The following is a 26,031-nucleotide window of genomic DNA, read 5'->3' as shown; positions in this document are numbered from 1 at the left end:
AGAGAATCAAAGGTAATGGATTATTTACATAGTATTTTCGATTTTAGATCTCAACAACATGACGTCTAGTCTGTATCGCAACGCGTATTTTTCTGGGCGCAGTGCTCAGATTATTGCAAAGTGTGATTTCCCAGTAAGGTTATTTTTAAATCTGGCAAGTTGATTGCGTTCAAAAGATGTAAATCTATAATTCTTTAAATGACAATATAATATTTTACCAATGTTTTCTAATTTTAATTATTTAATTTGTGACGCTGACTTGACTGCCGGTTATTGGAGGGAAACGATTTCCTCAACATTAATGCCATAGTAAAACGCTGTTTTTGGATATAAATATGAACTTGATAGAACTAAAAATGCATGCATTGTCTAACATAATGTCCTAGGAGTGTCATCTGATGGAGATTGTAAAAGGTTAGTGCATCATTTTAGCTGGTTTTATGGTTTTGGTGACCCTGTCTTTGACTTGACAAAACATTACACACAACTCTTGTAAATGTACTGTCCTAACATACTCTAAATTTATGCTTTCGCCGTAAAACCTTTTTGAAATCGTAAAACGTGGTTAGATTAAGGAGATGTTTATCTTTCAAATGGTGTAACATAGTTGTATTTTTGAAAAATTTGAATTTTGACATTTATTTGGATTCAAATTTGCCGCTCTTGAAATGCACCTGCTGTTGATGGAGTGCACCACGGGTGGCACGCTAGCGTCCCACCTAGCCCCAAGAGGTTTTAACAACGTTATGTAGGAAATACTGTAACTTGAAAAGTATACACACTATATGTGCAAAGTGGAAGAAGAATAAACTCTGTAGCTCTGTTCAGGACTAGACGACAAGTCAACGGATAGAGGAGAGCAACAGTAGAAGAAACGGGTGGGGACCCTTTTGGACAATCAGAGCATTAAGCGTGCCACGGAAAGGCCCAACCCAACACCCATTCTAAGAAGGCTTGGTTCCGACACAAGGCGAACCAAGGCATTTACACATAAATACATTCATGATTTCTTACTCCAAATGGGCGGCGGTTTGTGTGCAAAGTATATGATTACTATGAGAGTGGTTTCTAAATGTACCAAAGTATTCTCTCTCTCTTGCCCTCTCTCTCGCCCTCTCTCTCTCCATGTCTTTTTAAAAAGCCGCCATATTGTGTCAGTCCGATAGGGATCTGTTTCTAATGTATTAAGTATGTGTGTTTATCCTGTATTATCATTTAGTTAGCTAGTAAATAAATAATTAAACCAAGTGGTGTAGTACTGAATCATAAGTAAGGCTGGGTTTTTTGCAGATGCAGGAGGTTACGACTGTTCAGCATGATGATATGATACAAGGTTATGATTAATACGTTGACTGTTTTATGGATTTGATAGCTAATGACCTTTAGTTTAATTCGGGAGATGGTAACTCTTTAAACAACCGCTCTCGTGGTGCCCCAAATCCTAATGGGTTTATTGTTACATAATTACTTTAATCAGGTAACAATTAAGCATAGTTAGTTGATTAGATAAATAAGTCGTGTCACTGGTAAAGTCACGACAGCTAAAGTCACGACAGCTCGTGTCCCTGAGCAGCTTGCGGCTGGGCTTCCCTTTGTGGTCCGTAATAGTTTGTAAGCCCTGCCACATCCGATGAGCGTCAATGCCGGTGTACTAGGATTCAATCTTAGCCCTGTATTGATACTTTGCCTGTATTGATACTTTGCCTGTTTGATGGTTTGTCGGAGGGCATAGCAGGATTTCGAATAAACATTTGGATTAGAGTCCCGCTCCTTGAATGAGGCAGCTCTACCCTTTAGCTCAGTGCAGATGTTAGCTGTAATCTATAGATTCTGGTTGGGTTATGACTGTGTGGTCACTATGGGGATGACGTCTTTGATGCATTTATTGATGAAGCCGGTGACTGATGTGGTATACTCCTCAATGCCATCGGATGAATCCCAGAAAATTTTTCAGTCTGTGCTAGCAAAACAGATATTACTGAACTGTTGGAAACATACAGTAAGCATTTCGCTGCACTTGCAATAACATATGCTTATCTGTGTACGTGATCAATAAACTTTGATTTGAAGTTGTTGGCAGCTGTTGCAAGCTCACTCCCTACCAGATTTTATCCTCCTAGACTTGGGATTCGAATCAGCGACCATCCACATCCTTGCTCACCTCTCCTAACCTCTAGGCTAGTGATTCTCAAATCCTGAACTAGCTCACTTGATTTACTTAGTCAAGGGCTTGAATATTATGCTGCTTTCATAACCAAGTGGGAAGGTAGTAATTACCAGTTGTGAAGTTGTAAATACCAATTGGATGCATTCACGTGCTTTGAACTCATTGAGAAATGGCGATTGGCTAATAGCCAACAAGCTGAATCAACCATAAAATAAAAGTGCAGCTATCATGCTTGTTAGCAAATTAAAGTGTTCAGTCATAAATAAATAATGTTTTATTGTTGCATTTACCTGCCGATAATGCTGTTATCAAGGTTATTTCCTTAGTAGATGAGGTCAGAGGTCAGCATGTTGGAGAAGTCGGAGCTAAGGGATGATAGATATAAGGACTGACGCTGGAGTAGAGAAACAGGTACGGGGAGTCAAACATTTAATCGGAACAGACATGGAACAAGAGAGGAACTGCGTCAGCACATTAGTATACAAGGTCATATGACAATCAATGCTGAAGCGGGGAACATAGTGGGGGAACAGACAGATATAAGGGAGGTAATGACAGAGGTGATTGAGTCCAGGTGAGTCCAATAAACGCTGATGCGCATGATGGGGGAAGGCAGGTGTGCGTAATGATGGTGGCAGGAGTGCGTAATGCTGGGGAGCCTGGCGCGGGAAGAGCGGGAGCAGGCGAGACAGTACTCCCTCTAAGGGGGGGCCACCTGGCGTCCCACCTGGGCGAGCCTGATGGGCCAGCCGAGGCACGGGCGATGGAGAAGCTGGTAGGGTGTGAAATCCTAACGAACCGGCAGAGGCGTGAGAGCCTGACGAGCCGGCTGAGGAATGAAGGCCTGTCCATCCCGCTGAGGCGTGAGAGCCTGATGATCCGGCGGAGGCGTAGCAGCCTGACGAGCCGGTTGGTCGTAAAAATTCACAGAACTTTACATGACAATCTATTAACACCCAACAGCAACATGTGTCCATGTTTTGGGTGGAAGAAAACATGTATTCCCTGAGCTATTTCCACTGTTATCATTTCCTCATTATTTGTCATGCATTTCCTTATGAACAAGTCAAATCAAATCAAAGTTTATTTGATTTGTGCACAGGATATAGCGGGTTTCAACGGTACAGTGAAATTCTTACTTGCAGCTCTTTACTCAACAGTGCACAATCATATACACTGCTCCAAAAAATAAAGGGAACACTTAAACAACACAATGTAACTCCAAGTCAATCACACTTCTGTGAAATCAAACTGTCCACTTAGGAAGCAACACTGATTGACAATAAATTTCACATGCTGTTGTGCAAATGGAATAGACAACAGGTGGAAATTATAGGCAATTAGCAAGACACCCCCAATAAAGGAGTGGTTCTGCAGGTGGTGACCACAGACCACTTCTCAGTTCCTATGCTTCCTGGCTGATGTTTTGGTCACTTTTGAATGCTGGCGGTGCTTTCACTCTAGTGGTAGCATGAGACGGCGTCTACAACCCACACAAGTGGCTCAGGTAGTGCAGCTCATCCAGGATGGCACATCAATGCGAGCTGTGGCAAGAAGGTTTGCTGTGTCTGTCAGCGTAGTGTCCAGAGCATGGAGGCGCTACCAGGAGACAGGCCAGTACATCAGGAGACGTGGAGGAGGCCGTAGGAGGGCTACAACCCAGCGGCAGGACCGCTACCTCCGCCTTTGTGCAAGGAGGAGCAGGAGGAGCACTGCCAGAGCCCTGCAAAATGACCTCCAGCAGGCCACAAATGTGCATGTGTCTGCTCAAACAGTCAGAAACAGACTCCATGAGGGTGGTATGAGGGCCCGACGTCCACAGGTGGGGGTTGTGCTTACAGCCCAACACCGTGCAGGACGTTTGGCATTTGCCAGAGAACACCAAGATTGGCAAATTCACCACTGGCGCCCTGTGCTCTTCACAGATGAAAGCAGGTTCACACTGAGCACGTGACAGACGTGACAGAGTCTGGAGACGCCGTGGAGAACGTTCTGCTGCCTGCAACATCCTCCAGCATGACCGGTTTGGCGGTGGGTCAGTCATGGTGTGGGGTGGCATTTCTTTGGGTGGCCGCACAGCCCTCCATGTGCTCGCCAGAGGTAGCCTGACTACCATTAGGTACCAAGATGAGATCCTCAGACCCCTTGTGAGACCATATGCTGGTGCGGTTGGCCCTGGGTTCCTCCTAATGCAAGACAATGCTAGACCTCATGTGGCTGGAGTGTGTCAGCAGTTCCTGCATTGATGCTATGGACTGGCCCGCCCGTTCCCCAGACCTGAATCCAATTGAGCACATCTGGGACATCATGTCTCGCTCCATCCACCAACACCACGTTGCATCACAGACTGTCCAGGAGTTGGCGGATGCTTTAGTCCAGGTCTGGGAGGAGATCCCTCAGGAGACCATCCGCCACCATCATCAGGAGCATGCCCAGGCGTTGTAGGGAGGTCATACAGGCACGTGGAGGCCACACACACTACTGAGCCTCATTTTGACTTGTTTTAAGGACATTACATCAAAGTTGGATCAGCCTGTACTGTGGTTTTCCACTTTAATTTTGAGTGTGACTCCAAATCCAGACCTCCATGGGTTGATAAATTGGATTTCCATTGATTATTTTTGTGTGATTTTGTTGTCAGCACATTCAACTATGTAAAGGAAAAAGTATTTAATAAGATTATTTTATTCATTCAGATCTAAGATGTGTTATTTTAGTGTTCCCTTTATTTTTTTGAGCAGTATATAAAAATGAAAAAAGCACAAGTCAGTAATAAAAGACAATAGGTCATTAGTTGCAGCAGTTCATTCACTGCATCTGGCTGTTGGATACATTTGAAGAACCATTCGTTCCCTAAGGTGAAAAAGGGGGTTAACCAAATAATGAAATGATCCGCTGCTCTTGAGGAATGTCCCTGTGTGTCCCAAATTGGGGTGCACTATAGTGCACTATATAGTGCACTACTTTTGACCATGGTTCTCTGGGCCCTTGTCAAAAGTAGTACACTAAATAGGGAAAAAGGGTGCCATTTGAGATGCAGACCCTGTCTCGCAATAGGGCAGGAAGTGTTCGTTTGACCTACAACCTAATCATCTGACAGGTTAAAAGGGTCATCAGACAAGGGACCCCTGGTGCTGCAAAGTTGAGAGTGAAGTTCCGACCAACGAGGAACTTAGAAGAGCTATGTGACGGACGGATGTAGCGTATTGAAATGTTATTTTTCTTCTGTTTCTTCTTTCTTTGTGTCTTAAAACTCTAAACAACAACATGTACATGAGGACTAAACAGGGCTGTATGTTGGAGATAATCAACTTTATTGACTATGCATTTGAAGGACCATCAGCCAGACCTACAAACAGAGGAACATTGTGGAGACACTGAAGTGATAGATAATATTAAATGTCAAATTATTTAAAAGGAAAACACTCAATCTTTTTTTTTATAGTCCACTGTTGATACAGTCCCAAAATGTTTTTCATGTCAGCAGTCATTTTTCATCATCATGATGATGTGGCCGGCTTCTTGAAAGTCCAATATCTTGAACACTTGACTGCTGACATGCAAAACATTTTTGCATCAGTCGGACTAATGAAACAAATAAAAAAATATTGAGTTTGAAATGAATTATTTTTATGTCAGATAACATAGTTGATGGTGTAACCATATAGAAATGAGAAACTGATGACATAAAAGTTAAATATAACTGCCTTGTGGAGATTTGCTTACATGACCCAATTGTCATGCCTAAGCCAAAACATTTTCCATCAGGCGGTACTGTACCAAGGACCCACACAGAATGACTTTCTTTAAAGTTTTTCTGTTGGGGTGTGTTAAATGTCACTTGAGCTAGTGACACAGATGTTAACAAAGGCTATATTAGGGTCGGGTGACTGGCGTATGACTCAGAGAGAAAAAAAAGGCCACAGACTAGCACCTGCGCTATGGTCCATGTGAAATATAAGAATGTCACACGCACACACACACACAGACACACACACACAAATAAGTAATTAAAAAGGTCTAGAAAATCCTGTGTTGTTGTTGTGGCTTTGCTGGGGTGGATGACGATGTTTGAGAATATGATCACACTTGTTGATGAGGGTGTATGGGTAAGTTCTGGTTGGTTTATTTTACACAACAACTGAAGAGGAAATGTTTGTTTTTCTGTCTACCCCAGTAATCACCCACATGCGAATGTCTTATTGTTGTAACCCTAAACCTAGCCTTAGCTGTTGCAGATGATAGTTTGTTGATCGTTTTAGCATTTATAGATCATCCATTGTGGATGATATAAACCATCTATTTGGGACTATGCAAATAAAGTGTTACCCCCTATATTACATGTTCATTTCTTATCATCAAAAGACTACAACAACCATTTCAAAATAATGATATCTTATGCAATGGTGGGATTTATTGAGTTTGTTGAGTAATTTATTTAAGATGGATAGCTACCATGAAAGAAGATGACCCTACTTGACCCCTTCGGGCTCCCGAGTGGCACAGCGGTCTAAGGCACATACTGAAATTAGGCAAACAGTTTAGAACAAGCAATTTTAACACACTGCGCTTTTAAGACTGAGGTTAAATAACAATGTTATTTCAATGAAATTTAAGCACCCTGTTGAGACTGGTGAAGATGTTGACTTGACTTGATGTGCACCTTGGATTTCCTTTGAGTATTTTATTGGAAAGCTACAGGCTTGATTCCAATATGCAAGAAGCACATTGGAATTTACCTGATTTTTCATATCAATACAAAATACCAGTGTTAATAAGACTAAATGTCATTTGAATCCCAGCCCACACCAATTGATCATCTAGACATTTTTTATATTTTCCAGTCACTGATGTTGCTCAAAAGAACATTTCCCTCTACACACACACACACACACACACACACACACACACACACACACACACACACACACACACACACACACACACACACACACACACACACACACAATACACATGAAGTGTGCCAGATTCTCATGCTGCCTGAAGCTATTAATACAAAAACTAAGTTTTAAGTGAAATATTAGCTTTTGTCTAAAGCTGAAAACAACAAGAAATACAAAAGCTATGTAGGGCTGTGGAATTTCACGACTGTGAAATTTCACCCGGTGATTGTCAAGCAAATCGCATCTCCTGGCTTCCACACAAGCAACTGATGTAGACCTTTGGAACGTCTACATTTTAAAAAGTCTAATAAATCAATATAATATAGCACACACCTTCACAGTAAATCCATTACTTATTTTAGACAGTTCTAAAGAAACCTAATATGAAGAAAATGTAGTCTATTTCAGAAGAACAGAATAGCAAACTCTGAGTTGTCCTAATGTTAGAATGAATCCCCTTTCCGATTGTTTGGGGCATCCGGAAAAAAGCTTGTCCGGAGAAGACAAGGTGAGCGCTACCATCAGTCCTGTGTCATGCCAACAGTAAAGCATCCTGAGACCATTTATGTATGGGGTTGCTTCTCAGCCAAGGGAGTGGGCGGTTTGGGCGGTTTGTGTGCAAAGTATATGATTACTATGAGAGTGGTTTCTAAATGTACCAAAGTATTCTCTCTCTCTTGCCCTCTCTCTCGCCCTCTCTCTCTCCATGTCTTTTTAAAAAGCCGCCATATTGTGTCAGTCCGATAGGGATCTGTTTCTAATGTATTAAGTATGTGTGTTTATCCTGTATTATCATTTAGTTAGCTAGTAAATAAATAATTAAACCAAGTGGTGTAGTACTGAATCATAAGTAAGGCTGGGTTTTTTGCAGATGCAGGAGGTTACGACTGTTCAGCATGATGATATGATACAAGGTTATGATTAATACGTTGACTGTTTTATGGATTTGATAGCTAATGACCTTTAGTTTAATTCGGGAGATGGTAACTCTTTAAACAACCGCTCTCGTGGTGCCCCAAATCCTAATGGGTTTATTGTTACATAATTACTTTAATCAGGTAACAATTAAGCATAGTTAGTTGATTAGATAAATAAGTCGTGTCACTGGTAAAGTCACGACAGCTAAAGTCACGACAGCTCGTGTCCCTGAGCAGCTTGCGGCTGGGCTTCCCTTTGTGGTCCGTAATAGTTTGTAAGCCCTGCCACATCCGATGAGCGTCAATGCCGGTGTACTAGGATTCAATCTTAGCCCTGTATTGATACTTTGCCTGTATTGATACTTTGCCTGTTTGATGGTTTGTCGGAGGGCATAGCAGGATTTCGAATAAACATTTGGATTAGAGTCCTGCTCCTTGAATGAGGCAGCTCTACCCTTTAGCTCAGTGCAGATGTTAGCTGTAATCTATGGATTCTGGTTGGGTTATGACTGTGTGGTCACTATGGGGATGACGTCTTTGATGCATTTATTGATGAAGCCGGTGACTGATGTGGTATACTCCTCAATGCCATCGGATGAATCCCAGAAAATTTTTCAGTCTGTGCTAGCAAAACAGATATTACTGAACTGTTGGAAACATACAGTAAGCATTTCGCTGCACTTGCAATAACATATGCTTATCTGTGTACGTGATCAATAAACTTTGATTTGAAGTTGTTGCCAGCTGTTGCAAGCTCACTCCCTACCAGATTTTATCCTCCTAGACTTGGGATTCGAATCAGCGACCATCCACATCCTTGCTCACCTCTCCTAACCTCTAGGCTAGTGATTCTCAAATCCTGAACTAGCTCACTTGATTTACTTAGTCAAGGGCTTGAATATTATGCTGCTTTCATAACCAAGTGGGAAGGTAGTAATTACCAGTTGTGAAGTTGTAAATACCAATTGGATGCATTCACGTGCTTTGAACTCATTGAGAAATGGCGATTGGCTAATAGCCAACAAGCTGAATCAACCATAAAATAAAAGTGCAGCTATCATGCTTGTTAGCAAATTAAAGTGTTCAGTCATAAATAAATAATGTTTTATTGTTGCATTTACCTGCCGATAATGCTGTTATCAAGGTTATTTCCTTAGTAGATGAGGTCAGAGGTCAGCATGTTGGAGAAGTCGGAGCTAAGGGATGATAGATATAAGGACTGACGCTGGAGTAGAGAAACAGGTACGGGGAGTCAAACATTTAATCGGAACAGACATGGAACAAGAGAGGAACTGCGTCAGCGCATTAGTATACAAGGTCATATGACAATCAATGCTGAAGCGGGGAACATAGTGGGGGAACAGACAGATATAAGGGAGGTAATGACAGAGGTGATTGAGTCCAGGTGAGTCCAATAAACGCTGATGCGCATGATGGGGGAAGGCAGGTGTGCGTAATGATGGTGGCAGGAGTGCGTAATGCTGGGGAGCCTGGCGCGGGAAGAGCGGGAGCAGGCGAGACAGTACTCCCTCTAAGGGGGGGCCACCTGGCGTCCCACCTGGGCGAGCCTGATGGGCCAGCCGAGGCACGGGCGATGGAGAAGCTGGTAGGGTGTGAAATCCTAACGAACCGGCAGAGGCGTGAGAGCCTGACGAGCCGGCTGAGGAATGAAGGCCTGTCCATCCCGCTGAGGCGTGAGAGCCTGATGATCCGGCGGAGGCGTAGCAGCCTGACGAGCCGGTTGGTCGTAAAAATTCACAGAACTTTACATGACAATCTATTAACACCCAACAGCAACATGTGTCCATGTTTTGGGTGGAAGAAAACATGTATTCCCTGAGCTATTTCCACTGTTATCATTTCCTCATTATTTGTCATGCATTTCCTTATGAACAAGTCAAATCAAATCAAAGTTTATTTGATTTGTGCACAGGATATAGCGGGTTTCAACGGTACAGTGAAATTCTTACTTGCAGCTCTTTACTCAACAGTGCACAATCATATACACTGCTCCAAAAAATAAAGGGAACACTTAAACAACACAATGTAACTCCAAGTCAATCACACTTCTGTGAAATCAAACTGTCCACTTAGGAAGCAACACTGATTGACAATAAATTTCACATGCTGTTGTGCAAATGGAATAGACAACAGGTGGAAATTATAGGCAATTAGCAAGACACCCCCAATAAAGGAGTGGTTCTGCAGGTGGTGACCACAGACCACTTCTCAGTTCCTATGCTTCCTGGCTGATGTTTTGGTCACTTTTGAATGCTGGCGGTGCTTTCACTCTAGTGGTAGCATGAGACGGCGTCTACAACCCACACAAGTGGCTCAGGTAGTGCAGCTCATCCAGGATGGCACATCAATGCGAGCTGTGGCAAGAAGGTTTGCTGTGTCTGTCAGCGTAGTGTCCAGAGCATGGAGGCGCTACCAGGAGACAGGCCAGTACATCAGGAGACGTGGAGGAGGCCGTAGGAGGGCTACAACCCAGCGGCAGGACCGCTACCTCCGCCTTTGTGCAAGGAGGAGCAGGAGGAGCACTGCCAGAGCCCTGCAAAATGACCTCCAGCAGGCCACAAATGTGCATGTGTCTGCTCAAACAGTCAGAAACAGACTCCATGAGGGTGGTATGAGGGCCCGACGTCCACAGGTGGGGGTTGTGCTTACAGCCCAACACCGTGCAGGACGTTTGGCATTTGCCAGAGAACACCAAGATTGGCAAATTCACCACTGGCGCCCTGTGCTCTTCACAGATGAAAGCAGGTTCACACTGAGCACGTGACAGACGTGACAGAGTCTGGAGACGCCGTGGAGAACGTTCTGCTGCCTGCAACATCCTCCAGCATGACCGGTTTGGCGGTGGGTCAGTCATGGTGTGGGGTGGCATTTCTTTGGGTGGCCGCACAGCCCTCCATGTGCTCGCCAGAGGTAGCCTGACTACCATTAGGTACCAAGATGAGATCCTCAGACCCCTTGTGAGACCATATGCTGGTGCGGTTGGCCCTGGGTTCCTCCTAATGCAAGACAATGCTAGACCTCATGTGGCTGGAGTGTGTCAGCAGTTCCTGCATTGATGCTATGGACTGGCCCGCCCGTTCCCCAGACCTGAATCCAATTGAGCACATCTGGGACATCATGTCTCGCTCCATCCACCAACACCACGTTGCATCACAGACTGTCCAGGAGTTGGCGGATGCTTTAGTCCAGGTCTGGGAGGAGATCCCTCAGGAGACCATCCGCCACCATCATCAGGAGCATGCCCAGGCGTTGTAGGGAGGTCATACAGGCACGTGGAGGCCACACACACTACTGAGCCTCATTTTGACTTGTTTTAAGGACATTACATCAAAGTTGGATCAGCCTGTACTGTGGTTTTCCACTTTAATTTTGAGTGTGACTCCAAATCCAGACCTCCATGGGTTGATAAATTGGATTTCCATTGATTATTTTTGTGTGATTTTGTTGTCAGCACATTCAACTATGTAAAGGAAAAAGTATTTAATAAGATTATTTTATTCATTCAGATCTAAGATGTGTTATTTTAGTGTTCCCTTTATTTTTTTGAGCAGTATATAAAAATGAAAAAAGCACAAGTCAGTAATAAAAGACAATAGGTCATTAGTTGCAGCAGTTCATTCACTGCATCTGGCTGTTGGATACATTTGAAGAACCATTCGTTCCCTAAGGTGAAAAAGGGGGTTAACCAAATAATGAAATGATCCGCTGCTCTTGAGGAATGTCCCTGTGTGTCCCAAATTGGGGTGCACTATAGTGCACTATATAGTGCACTACTTTTGACCATGGTTCTCTGGGCCCTTGTCAAAAGTAGTACACTAAATAGGGAAAAAGGGTGCCATTTGAGATGCAGACCCTGTCTCGCAATAGGGCAGGAAGTGTTCGTTTGACCTACAACCTAATCATCTGACAGGTTAAAAGGGTCATCAGACAAGGGACCCCTGGTGCTGCAAAGTTGAGAGTGAAGTTCCGACCAACGAGGAACTTAGAAGAGCTATGTGACGGACGGATGTAGCGTATTGAAATGTTATTTTTCTTCTGTTTCTTCTTTCTTTGTGTCTTAAAACTCTAAACAACAACATGTACATGAGGACTAAACAGGGCTGTATGTTGGAGATAATCAACTTTATTGACTATGCATTTGAAGGACCATCAGCCAGACCTACAAACAGAGGAACATTGTGGAGACACTGAAGTGATAGATAATATTAAATGTCAAATTATTTAAAAGGAAAACACTCAATCTTTTTTTTTATAGTCCACTGTTGATACAGTCCCAAAATGTTTTTCATGTCAGCAGTCATTTTTCATCATCATGATGATGTGGCCGGCTTCTTGAAAGTCCAATATCTTGAACACTTGACTGCTGACATGCAAAACATTTTTGCACTGTATCATCAGTCGGACTAATGAAACAAATAAAAAAATATTGAGTTTGAAATGAATTATTTTTATGTCAGATAACATAGTTGATGGTGTAACCATATAGAAATGAGAAACTGATGACATAAAAGTTAAATATAACTGCCTTGTGGAGATTTGCTTACATGACCCAATTGTCATGCCTAAGCCAAAACATTTTCCATCAGGCGGTACTGTACCAAGGACCCACACAGAATGACTTTCTTTAAAGTTTTTCTGTTGGGGTGTGTTAAATGTCACTTGAGCTAGTGACACAGATGTTAACAAAGGCTATATTAGGGTCGGGTGACTGGCGTATGACTCAGAGAGAAAAAAAAGGCCACAGACTAGCACCTGCGCTATGGTCCATGTGAAATATAAGAATGTCACACGCACACACACACACAGACACACACACACAAATAAGTAATTAAAAAGGTCTAGAAAATCCTGTGTTGTTGTTGTGGCTTTGCTGGGGTGGATGACGATGTTTGAGAATATGATCACACTTGTTGATGAGGGTGTATGGGTAAGTTCTGGTTGGTTTATTTTACACAACAACTGAAGAGGAAATGTTTGTTTTTCTGTCTACCCCAGTAATCACCCACATGCGAATGTCTTATTGTTGTAACCCTAAACCTAGCCTTAGCTGTTGCAGATGATAGTTTGTTGATCGTTTTAGCATTTATAGATCATCCATTGTGGATGATATAAACCATCTATTTGGGACTATGCAAATAAAGTGTTACCCCCTATATTACATGTTCATTTCTTATCATCAAAAGACTACAACAACCATTTCAAAATAATGATATCTTATGCAATGGTGGGATTTATTGAGTTTGTTGAGTAATTTATTTAAGATGGATAGCTACCATGAAAGAAGATGACCCTACTTGACCCCTTCGGGCTCCCGAGTGGCACAGCGGTCTAAGGCACATACTGAAATTAGGCAAACAGTTTAGAACAAGCAATTTTAACACACTGCGCTTTTAAGACTGAGGTTAAATAACAATGTTATTTCAATGAAATTTAAGCACCCTGTTGAGACTGGTGAAGATGTTGACTTGACTTGATGTGCACCTTGGATTTCCTTTGAGTATTTTATTGGAAAGCTACAGGCTTGATTCCAATATGCAAGAAGCACATTGGAATTTACCTGATTTTTCATATCAATACAAAATACCAGTGTTAATAAGACTAAATGTCATTTGAATCCCAGCCCACACCAATTGATAATCTAGACATTTTTTATATTTTCCAGTCACTGATGTTGCTCAAAAGAACATTTCCCTCTACACACACACAACACACACACACACACACACACACACACACACACACACACACAATACACATGAAGTGTGCCAGATTCTCATGCTGCCTGAAGCTATTAATACAAAAACTAAGTTTTAAGTGAAATATTAGCTTTTGTCTAAAGCTGAAAACAACAAGAAATACAAAAGCTATGTAGGGCTGTGGAATTTCACGACTGTGAAATTTCACCCGGTGATTGTCAAGCAAATCGCATCTCCTGGCTTCCACACAAGCAACTGATGTAGACCTTTGGAACGTCTACATTTTAAAAAGTCTAATAAATCAATATAATATAGCACACACCTTCACAGTAAATCCATTACTTATTTTAGACAGTTCTAAAGAAACCTAATATGAAGAAAATGTAGTCTATTTCAGAAGAACAGAATAGCAAACTCTGAGTTGTCCTGATGTTAGAATGAATCCCCTTTCCGATTGTTTGGGGCATCCGGAAAAAAGCTTGTCCGGAGAAGACAAGGTGAGCGCTACCATCAGTCCTGTGTCATGCCAACAGTAAAGCATCCTGAGACCATTTATGTATGGGGTTGCTTCTCAGCCAAGGGAGTGGGCTCACTCACAATTTTGCCTAAGAACACAGCCATGAATAAAGAATGGTACCAACACATCCTCAGAGAGCAACTTCTCCCAACCATCCAGGAACAGTTTGGTGATGAACAAGGCCTTTTGCAGCATGATGGAGTACCTTGCCATAAGGCAAAAGAGATAACTAAGTGGCTCAGGGAACAAAACATTGATATTTTGGGTCCATGACCAGGAAACTCCCCAGACCTTAATCCCATTGAGAACTTGTGGTCATTCCTCAAGAGGCGGGTGGACAAAAAAAAAAAAAGATTCTGACAAACTCCAAGCATTCATTATGCAAGAATGGGCTGCCATCAGTCAGGATGTGGCCCAGAAGTTAATTGACAGCATGCCAGAGTGGATTGCAGAGGTCTTGAAAAAGAAGGGTCAACACTGCAAAAATTGACTCTTTGCATCAACTTCATGTAATTGTCAATAAAAGCCTTTGACACTTATGAAATGCTTGTAATTATACTTCAGAATTCCATAGTAACATCTGACAAAAATATCTAAAGACACTGAAGCAGCAAACTTTGTGGAAATTCATATTTTTGTCATTCTCAAAACTTTTGGCCACGACTGTATATAAAAAAAGAAAACCTTAGTATTCAGACCCTTTGGGCTAGATGTCCCGCTAGCGGGACAATTTCCTGTGAAACTGGAGGGCGATTAATTAAATGGAAGAAGATTGGAACCACCAAGACTCTTCCTAGAGCTGGCCGCCTGGCCAAATTGAGCAATCGGGGGAGAAGGGCCATGTTCAGGGAGGTTACCAAGAACCCGATGGTCACTCTGACAGAGGTCCAGAGTTCCTCTGTGGAGATGGGAGAAACTTCCAGAAGGACAACCATCTCTGCAGCACTCCACCAATCAGTCCTTTAAGGTAGAGTGGCCAGACGGAAGCCACTCCTCAGTAAAAGGCACATGAAACCCCACTTGGAGTTTGCCAAATGGCACCGAAAAGACTCTCAGACCATGAGAAACAAGATTCTCTGGTCTGATTAAAAAAATATTGAACTCTTTGGCCTGAATGTTAATCGTCACATCTGGTGGAAACCTGGCACCATTAATACGGTGAAGCATGGTAGTGGCAGCATCACGCTGTGGGGATGTTTTTCAGCGGCAGGGACTGGGAGACTAATCAAGATCGAGGGAAAGATTAACAGAGCAAAGTACAGAGAGATCATTGATGAAAACCTGCTCCAGAGCGCTCAGGACCTCAGACTGGGGCGAAGGTTCACCTTCCAACAGGGCGACAACCCTAAGCATGAAGCCAAGACAACGCAGGAGTGGCTTCGGGACAAGTCTTTGAATGTCCTTGAGTGGCCCAGCCAGAGCTCGGACTTGAAACCGATCGGACATCTCTGGAGAGACCTGAAAATAGCTGTGCATCGACGCTCCCCATCCAACCTGATAGAGCTTTAGAGGATCTGCAGAGAAGAATAGGAGAAACTCCCCAAATACAGGTGTGCCATGCTTGTAGCATCATACCCAAGAAGACTCAAGGCTGAAATCAAGGGGTCTGAATACTTTCTGAAATAATAAGCACTGCAATGTACAAATGGTAGTAGGCTATAAACACGAGGAAAAAAACATTATCAAAAGTAGCCACAAATGCAATTATGCATGTAATGATTTTATTATAAAGGTGCATTTCCATGGTGAAAATGAACTTCTCCAAACTTGAAACTCACCCGCTGTGGATGTATGCCAGACTCTACAGCCATTGTAAAGCGGATGAATGTGCTACATTTTAACCTGTTAGGGCTAGGGGGCAGTATTGACACAGCCGGATAAAAAACGTACCCGATTAATCTTGTAACTACTCCTGCCCAGTAACTAGAATATGCATATAATTATTGGCTTTGGATAGAAAACACCCTAACGTTTCTAAAACTGTTTGAATGGTGTCTGTGAGTATAACAGAACTCAAATGGCAGGACAAAACCTGAGAAGATTCCATGCAGGAAGTGGCCTGTCTGACAAGGTGTGTTTTATCTTGGCTCTTTTTATTGAAGACTGAGGATCTTTGCAATAACGTGACACTTCCTACGGCTCCCATAGGCTCTCAGAGCCCAGGAAAAAGCTGAACGATATCGAGGCAGGCTCTGGCTGAAACACTTTATCGCTTTTGGCAAGTGGCCGCTCAGAGTACTATGGGCTTAGGCGCATGCCCGAGTTGACCGAATGCTTTCTTTTCTTTTGTCTGTTTACCTAAACGCAGATTCCCGGTCGGAATATTATCGCTTTTTTATGAGAAAAATGGCATAAAAATTGATTTTAAACAGCGGTTGACATGCTTCGAAGTACGGTAATGGAATATTTAGAAATCTTTTGTCACGAATTGCGCCATGCTCGTAACCCTTATTTACCCTTTCGGATAGTGTCTTGAACGCACGAACAAAACGCCGCTGTTTGGATATAACGATTGATTATTTTGGACCAAACCAACATTTGTTATTGAAGTAGAAGTCCTGGGAGTGCATTCTGACGAAGACAGCAAAGGTAATAACATTTTTGTTATAGTAAATCTGACTTTGATGAGTGCTAAACTTGCTGGGTGTCTAAATAGATAGCCCTGTGATGCCGGGCTATCTACTGAGAATATTGCAAAATGTGCTTTCACCGAAAAGCTATTTTAAAATCGGACATATCGAGTGCATAGAGGAGTTCTGTATCTATAATTCTTAAAATAATTGTTATGCTTTTTGTGAACGTTTATCGTGAGTAATTTACTAAATTCACCGGCAGTGTTCGGTCGGAATGCTAGTCACATGCTAGTCACATGATAATGTAAAAAGCTGGTTTTTGATATAAATATGAACTTGATTGAACAAAACATGCATGTATTGTATAACATAATGTCCTAGGGTTGTCATCTGATGAAGATCATCAAAGGTTAGTGCTACATTTAGCTGTGTTTTGGGTTTATGTGACATTATATGCTAGCTTGAAAAATGGGTGTCTATTTCTGGCTGGGTACTCTGCTGACATAATCTAATGTTTTGCTTTCGTTGTAAAGCCTTTTTGAAATCGGACAGTGTGGTTAGATTAACGTGAGTCTTATCTTTAAAATGGTGTAAAATAGTCATATGTTTGAAAAATTGAAGGTTTTGCATTTCTAAGGTATTTGAATAACGCGCCACGGGATTCAACTGGCTGTTGAGTAGGTTGAACGCAAGCGTCCCACCTAGCCCATAGAGGTTGAGAAGTTATTTGGCCACTTTAGTTGTGATACAAACCTTATCAAAACATAAAAGCCTATGGGCTACGCTACATGACGTGCGTGACTGTCACGTCCTGACCAGTAAAGGGGTTATTTGTTCTTATAGTTTGGTCAGGACGTGGCAGGGGGTATTTGTTTTTGTGGTTCTGGGTGTGTTTGTGTATGTGTTCATGTAAAGGGGGTATTTGGTTTATATGGTTCGGGGTGGTTGTGTATGTAGAGGGGTATTTGATTTATTAGTCCAGAGTTTTGGTTATTGTTCTATGTTAGTTTATTTCTATGTTCAGTCTAGTTGTTTGTATTTCTATGTTTAGCTAATTGGTGTTGGGGCCTTCAGTTGGAGGCAGCTGTCTATCGTTGCCTCTGATTGAAGGTCCTATAAATAGGAATGTGTTTGTCATGGGATTTTGTGGGAGATTGTTTCTTGTTTAGCTGTGTGCCTGACGAGACTGTCCAGTTCGTTTGTTTTTTGTATACGTTGTTTGTGTTTTCCTTCTTCACTAAATAAAAAGAAGATCAGTATACATTTTCCCGCTGCGTTTTGGTCTACACCCTACAACACCCGTGACAGTGACTATGATTAAAAACATAGGCAAAAGGCATTGTTTCTTGCCCTATGCTGGGCATCATTCTCAAATGACATAATATAATTCACAAGTGATGGGCTAATATTCAACGACGGCACGCAGTCTAGAGTCTTCAGCGACGGCACGCAGTCTAGAGTCTTCAGCGACGGCCGGCAGTCCAGAGTCTTCAGTGACGGCCGGCAGTCCAGAGTCTCTAGCGACGGCCGGCAGTCCAGAGTCCCTAGCGGTGGCCTGCAGCCCAGAACCTCCAGCGGCGGTCTGCAGTCCAGAACCTCCAGCGGCGGTCTGCAGTCCAAAACCTCCAGCGGCGGTCTGCAGGCCAGAACCTCCAGCGGCGGTCTGCAGGCCAGAACCTCCAGCGACGGTCTGCAGGCCAGAACCTCCAGCGGCGGCCTGCAGTCCAGAACCTCCAGTGGCGGCCTGCAGTACAGAGCCTCCGGCGATGATCTACGGTCCGGTTCCTCCTCCGACGATCCATGGTCCGGTGGCACAAAAGCAGAGGGATCAGTGGGCGGAGCGGGGGTTACGCCCCGAACCGGAATCGCCTCCTCTGCTGGAGGATCCGCGGGATGAGAAGGTTCTGCGTACTGCACCAGAGCCGCCATAGACATTAGTCACCCTCCCTAACCCTCCCTTTTTTTTGTTTTTTAGGTGTGTTCGGAATCCGCACCTTTGGGGGGGTACTGTCACGTCCTGACCATAGAAAGCTGTTATTTTCTATGGTAGAGTAGGTCAGGGCGTGACAGGGTGGTTTTCTAGTTGAGTTTTTTTTATGTTGTTCTGTTCTAGTTTTTGTATTTCTATGTTGGGCTTATTTGGGGATTTGTGGGAGATTGTGGAGGGAGCTGAAGGTTCGAGTTGAAGGTTTGAGTTGCCAAACGTCAGCCTCGAAACCTTAATAACTTGGAGAAGATCTGCAAAGATGAGTGGGACAAAATCCCTCCTGAGATGTGTGCAAACCTGGTGGCCAACTACAAGAAACGTCTGACCTCTGTGATTGCCAACAAGGGTTTTGCCACCAAGTACTAAGTCATGTTTTGCCGAGGGGTCAAATACTTATTTCCCTCATTAAAATGCAAATCAATGTATCACATTTTTGACATGCGTTTTTTTGTTGTTGTTCTGTTTCCCACTGTTCAAATAAACCTACCATTGAAATTATAGACTGATCATTTCTTTGTCAGTGGGCAAACGTACAAAATCAGCAGCGGATCAAATACTTTTTTCTCTCACTGTATATATTGAGGAAATGAAACATACTGGTTTGATATTTTCACATTTCCTGTGCAAGTTACATTAGCCTGTTTCATTTTACGACCACACAGTTTAACTCGGTAACATGGTATAAAGCTCATTCAGAAAGAAATAATACTCTTTTTTGGGGGGATTTCATTCATAAAAAATTACCCTGTTGGCCGCCACGGAGTGTTCAACGATGACAAATGACCCTCTTGACCGCTGCAGAGTGTTCATTGATGAAAAATGACCCTCTTGGCCACGCTGAGTTTCATTGATGAAAAATGCATCAGAGAGAGGGGTGAGAGGGTGGCAGCTAGAAGATGAAGTTTACACATGTGCTTGATGGTATTCAGGAAAGGGTGCCACTATTTTCCACTATTTTCTCTGCTTGTTTGCACAGATGTTTTTATGTTAATGGGGAAAATTATGCCAGAAAATTGGGGGGTTTGCAGGAATGCCATAAGGATTAATTGAAGTTGAGGTTTGATGATGGTGCAGAAGTCTGTATTCTTTCATTTACTCATTTAACATTGACAATGTCTCTGTATAGGTCTTTCAGTGATCCAATGGTGATTAACAGAGTAACAAATACAGTCACAAATCAATGATAGCTTATTAATTAAACACACAAAAATATATTCATGTAAGTTAATATATTAATTGAGTTGGAAAAAATAGTGAAAGAAAAATAAAGATTGCATTTCACATATATTTTTGTGCATTATTGTTAGAGGAAGATTGAGACGGCAACTGTTGAGGGAAGAAAGAGGTACAGAGTGTGTTAGATCTATTTAAAGTAAAAGCTCGCTGTAGGCCCACCTCTTATGAGAAGCAGCAGCTTCACAACCTAAAAATACCCCTCAGTCTTTCCTGTGCTCCACTTTGATCTTCTCTTCACTGCATTCTATTGAATACACTACAGCTGACATTACTAAGAAAATGCAATGGTTTCAACAACAACTTTGTTCATTCACTAAATGGTATTAATACAATGTGCTGTATGCGGCAAAGACAAAATAGATCAGTGGTTGCCCTGCCATCCATATTGCCTCCGAATCCCAAATGACACCCGAAACTGAATAACTTTTTGTAGTCCAAAAGCAGGTAAAATACGCCAAACCCGGTTCATTGCTATTGTTACAAAATGGGTGAGGTACATTTTACTTTAGTTTGTTTCCTTTCATTTTGTATACATGGCAGCTAAAAGCTGAAGAGTGTATACAAGTACAAACAACAACAAATCAATAAACAAACCACAACAAATCAGTACATTGTGAAAGTATTGGAACGTCAAGGGATGATGGATGATCAGGGTATTGAAGCATTGGGATCCGAGGAAGTGGTCAGATGATTGGAGGAGGGAGCAGGTCAGAGTAGAGAAACTGTCAGGTGCGTAGCCTCAGCAGCGAACCTCGCTGTCCACTCAAGTCCTCCGTGCTCCAGACTGGTGATGGTAAGCAAACACTGCTCTCAACTAACACTATGTATCACCAACTTGGATGATGCTACTTATGCTGCTGCAAAGGGGCTGGAAGCACACAATATTAACAGTCAGAGTAGCTCATCCAGTAGACCGAGCCATCTCCGCATGCAGTTCTCTCAATTATTTAGCTTCTCTCCAAGCCAATGTCGTGGCATTCTAAACCATTTACATCCGAACGCTCCTTAAGCTGGCTAGCAAGCTTAGATAGCTACACTTAAAACTCATTCAAGATGACCAATGAATTACCCATTCTGAATAAGCAATCAAAAAACTAAAAGATTATCGAAAAAAGGCAAAAAAGGCATAACAAAAAACACTTATAAACAACTAAATATGAATAAATAAAAAAATATATATTTTCAGGTCTCTCCAGAGATGTTCGATCGGGTTGAAGTCCGGGCTCTGGCTGGGCCACTCAAGGACATTCAGAGACTTGTCCCGAAGCCACTCCTGCGTTGTCTTGGCTGTGTGCTTAGGGTCGTTGTCCTGTTGGAAGGAAAACCTTTGCCCCAGTCTGAGGTCCTGAGCGCTCTGGAGCAGATTTTCCTCAAGGATCTCTCTGTACATCTTTACCTCGATCCTGACTAGTCTCCCAGTCCCTGAAAAACATCCCCACAGGATGACTCTGCCACCACCATGCTTCACCGTAGGGATGGTGCCAGGTTTCCTCCTGTTCAATTTTGTTCAGTCTTGGTTTCATCAGACCAGAGAACCTTGTTTCTCATGATCTGATTGTCTTTAGGTGCCTTTTGGCAAACTCCAAGCAGGCTTTCATATGCTTTTTACTAAGGAGTGGCTTCCGTCTGGCCACTTTACCATAAATGCCTGATTGGTGGTGTGCTGCAGACATGGTTGTCCTTCTGGAAGGTTCTCCCATCTCCACAGAGGAACTCTAGAGCTCTGTCAGAGTGACCATTGGGTTCTTGGTCACCTCCCTGACCAAGGCCCTTCTCCCCTGAATGCTCAGTTTGGCAGGGTGGCCAGCTCTAGGAAGAGTCTTTGTGTTTGTGGTTCCAAACTTCATCCATTTAAGAATGATGGAGGGCACTGTTTTCTTGGGGACCTTCAATGCTGCAGAAATGATTTGTTACCTTTCCCCAGATTTGTAACTCGACACAATCATGTCTTTGAGCTCTACCAACAATTCCCTTGACCCTTGGCTTGGTTTTTGCTCTGACATGCACTGTCAACTGTGGGACCTTATATAGACAGGTGTGTGCCTTTCCAAATCATGTCCAATCAATTGAATTTACCACAGGTGCACTCCAATCAATTGTAGAAACAGCTCAAGGATAATCAGTGGAAACAGGATGCACCTGAGCTCAATTTCGAGTCTCTTAGCAAAGGGTCTGAATACTTATGTAATTACGTTTTTTTCTGGTTTTTAGATTTAATACATTTGCAAAAATGTCTGAAAACCTGTTTTCGCTTCGTCATTATGGGGTATTGTGTGTAGATTGCTGAGGAATTGTTTTTATTAAATTTTTACAATAAGGCTGTAACAAAATGTTGAAAAAAATCAAGGGGTCTGAATACTTTTCAAATGCACTGTGTATAAAGTGCTTTCAGTTCTAAACGGTAAATCAGATAGTTATGAAAATACCATCAAGTAAAAGGTGACATTCTCACCTCATAGGAAACATATTATCTCAAATCCAAAATGCTGGAGTGTAGAGCCAAATTTAACATTTTAGAATCAGTCCATATACTTACGTAGGGGAGTGTATGTACTGCATTGCATGCAAGTACAGATTATTGAATTTAATTCATGAGAAAAGAGAGACAACAGGGTACATTGAAGGAAGATTTGTGGGGGGGGGGGGGGGGGTTAGAATGTATGGAGTGTGGGTTTGCTGAGCACTGTCACAAAAGACAAGTGTGTGATGGACATCCGAGGCGACTAAACAAACTGAAAGACTTCCAGTCAGCTGCTGGGGTAGAGTTCAGGATTTAACACTCAACATGTATTAATTTGTTAAACAAATGGATTGAAGGAGAGAGAGAGAGTAGAAGGGAAAAGGAGGGGATCCTGAAAGAACGAGGGAGAAAGAAAGTGATTGAAGCTGAATGACATTTGGTCAGTGTGATTATTTGTGGATAGTTTAGAGAGAGAGAGAGAGAGAGAGAGAGAGAGAGAGAGAGAAATAAAAAAGGGATGTTGTAAAGGGGGCTTTGGGTTCAGTCAGAAAGTGATGCTTCCTGATACAGTCCATCATGGTAAACAGAGATAGACCCATAAAGATACTCCCTGAGAGACATTTGATATCACTTAAAGTCCATGGACTCTGTGTGTGTGTGTGTGTGTGTGTGTGTGTGTGTGTGTGTGTGTGTGTGTGTGTGTGTGTGTGTGTGTGTGTGTGTGTGTGTGTGTGTGTGTGTGTGTGTGTGTGTGTGTGTGTGTTATACCTCAAACACAGGTGCAGTCCTCCAGTGTCTTTCAAATGAAGGATATTTTGTCTAATAATGTATTTGATTGAAGTGATACAATTGATTATCCATTTTATAATAGCAAACAAAAAAAAACTGTAGATTTGCAGTGTTCCATTTCCAGATCCACATTATCATTCACTTTGGCCATCCAAATGAATTTAGGATGAAAACACAATAGTAAATGAAGCCATTTTTGTCCTAAATCTGTAGGCTAAACCACTGGGATGTGAGTGAGTTTCCTTTGAATCTTTTTGACCTGTCAGCTTTGCCCTCCTAACTGTAGGCTAAACCACTGGGATGTTTTCATGGTTTCACCTTTGAATCTATTTGTCCTCTCTGGGTCATTTTCAATCTTTCCAGACAACACACCTCAAAACGTAATTTGGTTGATATGGTTTCACTCCCACCATCATTGAGATGGGCCAAATTGTGTTGTCTCAAAGCTCTCCCCTGCGCTACATAAGGCCTTAGCAGGGTCACATTCCCGTAATTTTTACGATTTAGCAGTGATGGGAAAAGTAATGATAAAATTTAAGACGGAGAATCGTTATTGTCTTTACCGGAGGAAAATACCAAAGAACGCGCTCTCATAAACGCGCTTGGAAACACTACAGCCAAAATGGGAGCCACCTAGAAAAACTACAATTTCTGGCAAATTTTTCCAAAAACCAGCCTGAAACTCTTTCTAAAGACTGTTGACATCTAGTGGAAGCCCTAGGAACTGCAATCTGGGAGGACTTCGCCTTATAATAAAAGTGACAGGCATTGAAAATAGTAGTAGGCTGATTTCTTTTTGGGGGGGATGGTTTGTCCTCAGGTTTTCGCCTGCCATATCAGTTCTGTTATACTCACAGACATTATTTTAACATAATTCAATTGATTTATATTGTGTTTCTATTCCAAGAAAAACTCAAATACATTTTACAGTAGCCTATGTATTGCCTACCTAAAACATCCATAAATACATTTGGAGTCCTTCAAAATAGAAACTATATATCCATATCTTAATGTTAGAAAGTAGAACATAAACAAGATATAGGTTACTGTGGGTGGGGTAGGCTAAATAATTACAACCAAATAGACCTAATTAAAAAATAATGTGACAAGTAAAATGAAAAATGCTAGGCAGAGCATGCCCAGAGCATGTGGCTGAGCAGTACAAGGCCAACACATCTTTTTTTTATTGGTTTGAGTTAAGCTCTGCTCGTCGCTCCATACTCGCCTACTTACTGTACATGCTCTTGCATTCAAACACAGCTCTGCTTTAGGCTATTAAAGAACTGTTAATGAACAATCATATCAATGGATAGAATCAGTGAATGAATGGCTGCAGCAAGCATTACACGGTCTGACAAACTGCATGAGAAATGAGGACTGATAAGACAAAAGAACAACTAAGTTCTTCAAACGAGATACAAAGTCTTTCAAACGAGATACTAAGCAATTTGAATGAAAAAATACAATTTTACTCAGTCATTAAAATGAGATACTTTTATATATATATAGTGAATGTGGACAACCCATTCAAATTAGTGGATTTGGCTATTTCAGCCACACCCGCAGCGGTAGCCACACTCATTCAATATATTAGCACCCCCAAAAAATATATATTTTTTATACCTAAAACGGTGAAAAATTCCAAATCAAATATTTAAATGATCCATGGTATGACCATTTAAAAACAATTACATATGTCAGCTTAGAACCCCCTCCACCAGATTAAGCTAGAGCTACAATATACAGTTGAAGTCGGAAGTTTACATACACTTAGGTTGGAGTCATAAAAACTTTTTCAACCATTCCACAAATGTCTTGTTAGCAAACTATAGTTTTGGCAAGTCGGTTAGGATATCTACTTTGTGCATGACACAAGTAATTTTTCCAACAATTGTTTACAGACAGATTATTTCACTTATATTTTACTGTATCACGATTCCAGTGGGTCAGAAGATTCCAAACACTAAGTTGACTGTGCCTTTAAACAGCTTGGAAAATTCCAGAAAATGATGTCATGGCTTTAGAAGCTTCTGATAGTCTAATTGACATAATTTGAGTCAATTGGAGGTGTACCTGTGGATGTGTTTCAAGGCCTACCTTCAAACTCAGTGCCTCTTTGCTTGACATCATGGGAAAATCAAAAGAAATCAGCCAAGACCTTATAAAAATAAATTGTAGACCTCCACAAGTCTGGTTCATCCTTGGGAGCAATTTCCAAATGCCTGAAGGTACCACGTTCATCTGTACAAACAATAGTACGCAAGTATAAACACCATGGGACCACGCAGCCGTCATACCGCTCAGGAAGGATACACGTTCTGTTTCCTAGAGATGAACGTACTTTGGTGCGAAAAGTGCAAATCAGTCCCAGAACAACACAAACGGACCTTGTGAAGATGCTGGAGGAAACAGGTACAAAAGTATCTATATCCGCAGTAAAACGAGTCCTATATTGATATAACCTGAAAGGCCGCTCAGCAAGGAAGAAGCCACTGCTCCAAAACCGCCATAAAAAAGCCAGACTACAGTTTGCAACTGCACATGGGGACAAAGGTCATACTTTTTGGAGAAATGTCCTCTGGTCTGATGAAACAAAAATAGAACTGTTTGGCCATAATGACCATCGTTATGTTTTGAGGAAAAAGGTGGAGGCTTGCAAGCCCAAGAACACCATCCCAACCATGAAGCACGGGGGTGGCAGCATCATGTTGTGGGGGTGCTTTGCTGCAGGAGGGACTGGTGCACTTCCCAAAATAGATGGCA

The sequence above is a fragment of the Salmo salar genome, chromosome 14, assembly GCF_965601325.2.
Source record: "Salmo salar chromosome 14, fSalSal1, whole genome shotgun sequence".
In the NCBI taxonomy this organism is placed as follows: domain Eukaryota; kingdom Metazoa; phylum Chordata; class Actinopteri; order Salmoniformes; family Salmonidae; genus Salmo; species Salmo salar.
The sequence above is the reverse complement of the archived record's forward strand: the minus strand, read 5'-3'. Positions refer to the sequence as shown.